Here is a 6712-nt window from a genome sequence, read left to right on the forward strand (position 1 = left end):
AAGCCAGTGGTGATATTAGGGAAGACTCCATCCACCGCTACAAAGAAACCAGATCCAGCCAAGTTGGTAGTCTAGGGAGCATCATCTGCACCTATAGTTGTTGTGAAAGGGGTCTACAGGGAACCGGTCATCATAAATCCGGTAGTACAATTGCCAGTGATTGATAGCAAGGTTGTGCCTTGGAAGTATGAAAAGGCAGTGGTAATATACAAGGGAAAGCAAGTGGAGGAGGATAGTTGTGAGGCGCAGGGACTGACTCGATCGGGACGGTGTTTTACTCCCGTGGAGTTGAGAAGGTCCAACCCAACAGTAACAAAGAAACCCGTGTCAGAAGAAGAGGCAGAGGAATTTCTAAAAAAGATGAAAGTGCAGGATTATTCCGTTGTCGAACAATTGAAGAAAACACCGGCCAAGATCTCGTTGTTATCACTATAGATCCATTCGGACGAGCATCGCCGGGCCCTGATGAAGATACTAAATGAATCTCATGTTCCCAAAAAAATTTCAGTGAACCACCTTGAAACGATTGCCAACAAAATTTTTGAGGTAAATAGGGTAACGTTCTCTGATGACGACTTGCCATTGGAGGGCACGGAATATAATAAAGCTCTCTACTTGACTGTCAAATGTGAAGATTCGGCAGTTACTCGGGCGTTGGTGGATAACGGTTCAAGTGCCAATATTTGTCCATTATCCACACTGAACCAGTTAAAGATTGACCATGACAGAATCCACAAGAACAACGTTTGTGTGCGAGGGTTTGACGAAAGTGGAACAGACACCGTGGGGGATACTATACTCGAGTTGACCATCGACCCGGTCGAGTTTACTATGGAGTTCCAGGTATTGGATGTCGCGGTATCTTATAACCTTTTGTTGGGATGACCGTGGATCCACGCGGCCAAAGCAGTGCCATCCACATTGCATCAAATGGTCAAGTTTGAACGGGACAAACATGATGTCGTACTGCATGGGGAAGACACTGCGTGCACCATGGGAGGTGCCATTGTGCCATTCATAAAACCCAACGATGACAAACGTCCCTGGGTTTATCAGATTTTTGATGCAGTGTCAGCAAACAAGATTCCCTAGGGTAAAAGCATTCCACACCCAGGATAGCTTCCGCAACCGTCATGATAGTTTCGGAGATGCTAAGTAATGGGTTCGTGCCAGGAAAAGGTCTGGGAGCTGAGCTCCAGGGAATTGTTCAACCTGTCTCTTTGCCCAAGAATTTAGAGACTTTCGGATTGGGATTCAAACCAACTGCAGTAGATATAAAGCGAGCTCGGAAAATGAAGAAGAAAGTTTGGGTTCTTCCCAAGCCAGTTCCGCGTCTCTCTAGATCTTTTGTTAGAGCAGGTGTCACAAGGTCGTCAGTACCGAAAATTTGTGGACCGTTGATTGGGCCAGATGGAGATTTGGATGAGGGCTTAGAAAGAATGTTCGCAGATGTCAACACAATAGAAGCTGGAGAGGGTTCTAGTAAGGCAGACATACAGTTTATGGGGCCTAGGGCCAATGTCAACAATTGGACAGCTACTCCTCTTCCTACTCGGAGGGAGTCCTGGTAGTTGGCTCTGATTTTCCTTTTGTTTTCTGGATTATTCCAAGGTTGTAATCCAGATTCCTTTTTATTTCTATTACTGCTCAACAAAGTGTGAAACCTTGTTATCCTATAATTCAATAAAACGAAAAAGTTTCTTCTTTATTCCTTATTTTATATGTTATGTTTTAATTTTGTTTCCTTCGTTTCTTTTTCTGAACAGTTCTTTTCATACTGGTTCTAACGACATGGCATGCACAATGGATCTTCAACCTATTCTAAAAGATCAATCTGATTTCGAACTAACTATACAAGAGGTCGATTATGATAATGAATCGGAATACGATGAGGATGAAGCCTTCGAGGAGATAAACAGGGAGTTAAGCCAGTTTGAAGAAAAATCCAAGCCCAACTTAAATGACATAGAAGCCATCAATTTAGGGGATGCAGGAGATATCAGGGAAACTAAAATAAGCATCCACGTTGCACCAAATATCAGGGAGGAATTGATCAAAGCACTTATTGAATTCAAAGATGTTTTTGCATGGTCATATGATGACATGCCGGGGTTAAGCACGGATTTAGTAGTTCATAAATTACCTACCGACCCGGTATGCCCTCCCGTCAAGTAGAAATTGAGGAAGTTCAAAACGGATATGAGTGTGAAGATTAAAGAAGAAGTAACCAAGTAGCTGCAAGCAAAGGTTATTCGTGTCACTCGATATCCTGATTGGTTGGCTAATGTGGTGTCGGTGCTGAAGAAAGATGGGAAGATCAGGGTGTGTGTCGATTACCGTAATCTGAACAGGGCGAGTCCAAAGGACAACTTTCCTTTACCCAACATCCATATCTTGATCGACAATTGTACCGGACATGAGATTGGATCTTTTGTAGATTGCTATACTGGGTATCATCAGATTCTGATGGATGAGGAAGATGCGGAAAAGACGGCATTCATTATGCCATGAGGAACTTATTGCTACCGGGTAATGCCATTTGGTTTGAAAAATGCTGGGGCAACATACATGAGAGCGATGACCATTGTGTTTCATGACATGATCCACAAAGAAATTTAGGTGTACGTGGACGATGTGATCATAAAATCCAAGCATCAGGAAAATCACGTAGCAGACTTAAAGGAGTTTTTTCAAAGACTTCGAAGGTATGATATTAAGCTCAACCCGGCCAAATGTGCATTTGGTGTTCCATTTGGGAAGCTTTTGGGATTCATCGTCAGTCGGCGAGGTATTGAGTTGGACCCGTCAAAGATCAAATCTATCCAAGATTTGTCACCGCCGAAGAACAAGACAGAAGTAATGAGTCTGTTGGGAAGGTTGAACTACATCACTAGATTTATTGCTCAACTCACAGCAACTTGTGAACCCATCTTTCGACTACTGAAGAAAGATGCTACGATAGAATAGACGACAGAATGTCAGGAGGCATTTGACCAGATCAAAGGATATTTATCAAATCCACCTGTGTTGGTTCCACCTAAGCCGGGGAGACCATTAATCCTTTATCTAATGGTCCTGGAGAATTCGTTTGGCTGCGTGTTGGGGCAACACGACATCACAGGAAGGAAAGAGCAAGCCATCTATTATCTCAGCAAGAAGTTCACAGTCTATGAGGTTAAGTACACTCAACTTGAGAAGACATGTTGTGCTCTAACCTGGGTAGCACAGAAGTTTAAGCATTATCTGTCGTCATATACTACTTACCTTATTTCACGCCTGGATCCATTGAAGTATATTTTTCAGAAGCCTATGCCCACAGGAAGATTGGCAAAATGGCAGATATTACTCATAGAGTTCGACATTGTCTATGTGACAAGGACGACCATGAAAGCCCAAGCATTGGCCGATCACTTGGCTGAGAATCCTATTGATGAAGAATACGTGCCTTTGAGGACGTATTTTCCAGATGAAGAAGTGATGCATATAGAGGAGTTAGAACCGACTGAGGAACCAGGGTGGAAGCTTTTCTTCGATAGGGTTGCGAATGCGAAAGGAGTTGGAATATGAGCGGTACTTATTTCTGAAACAAGACATCACTATCATGTTACAACTCAGCTACGTTTCTATTATACCAACAACATGGCTGAGTATGAGGCATGCATTCTGGGCTTACGTTTAGCTGCGGACATGGATGTCCAGGACTTCTTGGTCTTGGGAGACTCGGATCTTCTGGTACATCAGATCCAGGGTGAATGGGAAATACAGGATTTAAAGCTTATACCATATCGGCAATGCTTGCACGACCTGAGCAAGCGATTTCGATCAGTGGAGTTCAGACACATCCCAAGAATTCACAATGAGGTTGTCGATGCTTTGGCAACTTTAGCATCAATGTTGCACCATCCAGACAAGATCTATGTTGACCCGTTGCATATTCAGGTTCGTGATCAATATGCTTATTGCAACATTATAGAGGAAGAAATGGATGGCGAACCATGATTTTATGATGTCAAGGAATACCTCAGGATGGGGATATATCCGGAGCAGGCAACCGGAGAACAAAAGAGAGCCATTAGACGATTGGCAAATGGATTTTTCCTCAGTGGAGGAGTATTGTACAAAAGAACCCCAGATATGGGATTATTGAGATGTATAGACGCGGGTCAAGCCACGGTAGTGATGACAGAGATACATGCGGGAGTCTGTGGGCCCCATATGAGCGGATATGTATTGGCAAAGAAGATTCTGCGAGCAGGATATTATTGGCTCACCATGGAGCATGATTGTATCAGTTTCGTGCGAAAATGCCATCAGTGTCAGATACACGGAGATATGATTCATTCTCCACCAACGGAATTTCACACAATGTCAACACCATGGCCATTTGTGGCATGGGGCATGGATGTCATTGGGCCTATTGAGCCGGCAACTTCAAACGGTCACAGGTTCATTATGGTAACCATCGATTATTTCACCAAATAGGTGGAGGCTAAGACTTTCAAGTCAGTGACCAAAAAGGCGGTGGTGGATTTTGTCCATTCGCATATCATCTGTAGATTTGGGATCCCGAAAGTGATCATCATGGACAACGGTGCTAATCTTAACAGCAGTTTGATGAAAGGAGTATGTCAACAGTTCAAGATTACACATCGTAATTCCAGCCCGTATCGTCCCAAGGCGAATGGTGCAGTTGAGGCAGCCAACAAGAACATAAAAAAGATTTTGAGGAAGATGATAGAAGGGTCCAGACAGTGGCATGAAAAGCTACCGTTTGCATTGTTGGGTTATCGCACTACTATTCGTACATCAGTAGGTGCCACTCCTTATTCGTTGGTATACGGAACTGAAGCAGTGATACCAGCAGAAGTTGAAATTTCATCCCTTTGGATTGTCGCTGAGGCCGGTATTGATGATGATGAATGGGTCAAAGCCCGATTGGAGCAGTTGAGCTTAATTGATGAAAAATGATTGGCAGCAGTATGCCATGGCCAGTTATATCAGAAGAGAATGGCAAGAGCATACAATAAGAAGGTGCGCCCTAGGAAATTTGAAGTAGGACAACAAGTATTGAAACGGATCCTCCCACATCAGATTGAGGCAAAAGGAAAGTTCGCCACGAATTGGCAAGGGTCGTATATTGTGACAAGAGTATTATCAAACGGCGCTTTACGTCTGACAGATGTCGAAGGAAGATGCATCGACATAGCTATCAATTCTGATGCAGTCAAGAGATATTATGTGTAATTTCTTTTGTTGTTTATTTGTTTGTTTGTACTTGGTACTTATCGGATAATGAAATGACGGAGGCAATTCTATCTTCTATCCAAATACTTTTAACCTTTGCTTTACCCCTTTGAGCCTTACTTATCCTTTTATACCCCTCTCTTGGAATTATTAATGAAAAAGAAAAATGTAAAAGAGAAAAGAAGGAAAATAATAACAAAAAAAGGAAGGTCGCAAGAAAAACAAAGGAATCAAGTGAACTACGTTCGACCTGATTCCTCAAAGAGGATACGTAGGCACCTCACGACTCGGTCATAATGTAACAAAAATCAAAAATTCCCCAAGCAAGAAAACTGGGGCAGAAGTTATGTTTTTAAATTTTGAAAAAAAAAGGGTTTGATTCCAAGAGTTGTAATGTTTTACCCATCAAAGTTATTTTGAATTTTTTATATCCTTTTCTTTTAAGCCCCATATAAAACCCATATTGATGTCCAAAAAAGACCTCCCGATCAGTATCCGAGAGGTGCCAAGACAGGCAAATGAAAGCCGAGAATAACACGCCGGTCCCCGACCGAATGAGGATCATGAGCTGAAAGAATTGATAGCCATAAGAATTCCCAGCAAAGATAATCTTACCAGCAACATTCCAATCCCCAGTTGAGAAAATAAGATGAGAGAGTCTTATCGGTGAAAACCTTCACAGGCACCATAAGACGACGTAGGCTGAGAGAAGCAAAATGAGAGAGTCTTATCGGTGAAAACCATCACAGGCACCATAAGGCGATGTAAGCTGAGAGAAGCAAAATGAGAGAGACTTATCGGTGAAAACCTTCACAGGCTCCATAAGACGACGTAAGCTGAGAGAAGCAAAATGAGAGAGTCTTATCGGTGAAAACCTTCACAGGCACCATAAGGCGACGGGAACTGAGAGAAATGAGAGATTCTTATTAGTGAAAACCCCGCGAAGGGCATTATGAGGCGACAAGATAGATTGGCGGAAAGGATCCGCATTTTGCGAAGTGGTGGGCACCTATTCATCCCCAGCAAGTGAAGACATCAGAAAGATTGATCGACACAAATAGACTGGGTTGATGAATCCGGAATGCACGACATGATAGTTGGAATCGGTTATACCACCCAGATAAGTTCATTTCTTTTCTTTTCCCCAGCATTTGTTCAGAAAGATTTTCTCTTTTTCCATCTTTTTATTTCTTTATTTAAAAGACTTTTTCCAGAAATTTATTTTTGAGAAAGGTCTTTCAGAGCTTACTACCAGTTGCCAAATGGTACAACACAAAATGTGAAGAGGACAGACCAGAGACAAGGCAATAAGACAAAAGACTTTGATTGCAAGGCCGAATAATATTGGTCTAAAATGGCAAGGAAAGTTCGGGGAAGAACCGGAAAAACAACATGTTGAGGAAATTGTGGGCCAAGTTCCAAGAGGATCCCCAGCAGACCCCGTCCGATTGTCGACCAAGTTCCGAGG

Source organism: Nicotiana sylvestris, chromosome 5 (assembly GCF_000393655.2).
Source record: "Nicotiana sylvestris chromosome 5, ASM39365v2, whole genome shotgun sequence".
In the NCBI taxonomy this organism is placed as follows: domain Eukaryota; kingdom Viridiplantae; phylum Streptophyta; class Magnoliopsida; order Solanales; family Solanaceae; genus Nicotiana; species Nicotiana sylvestris.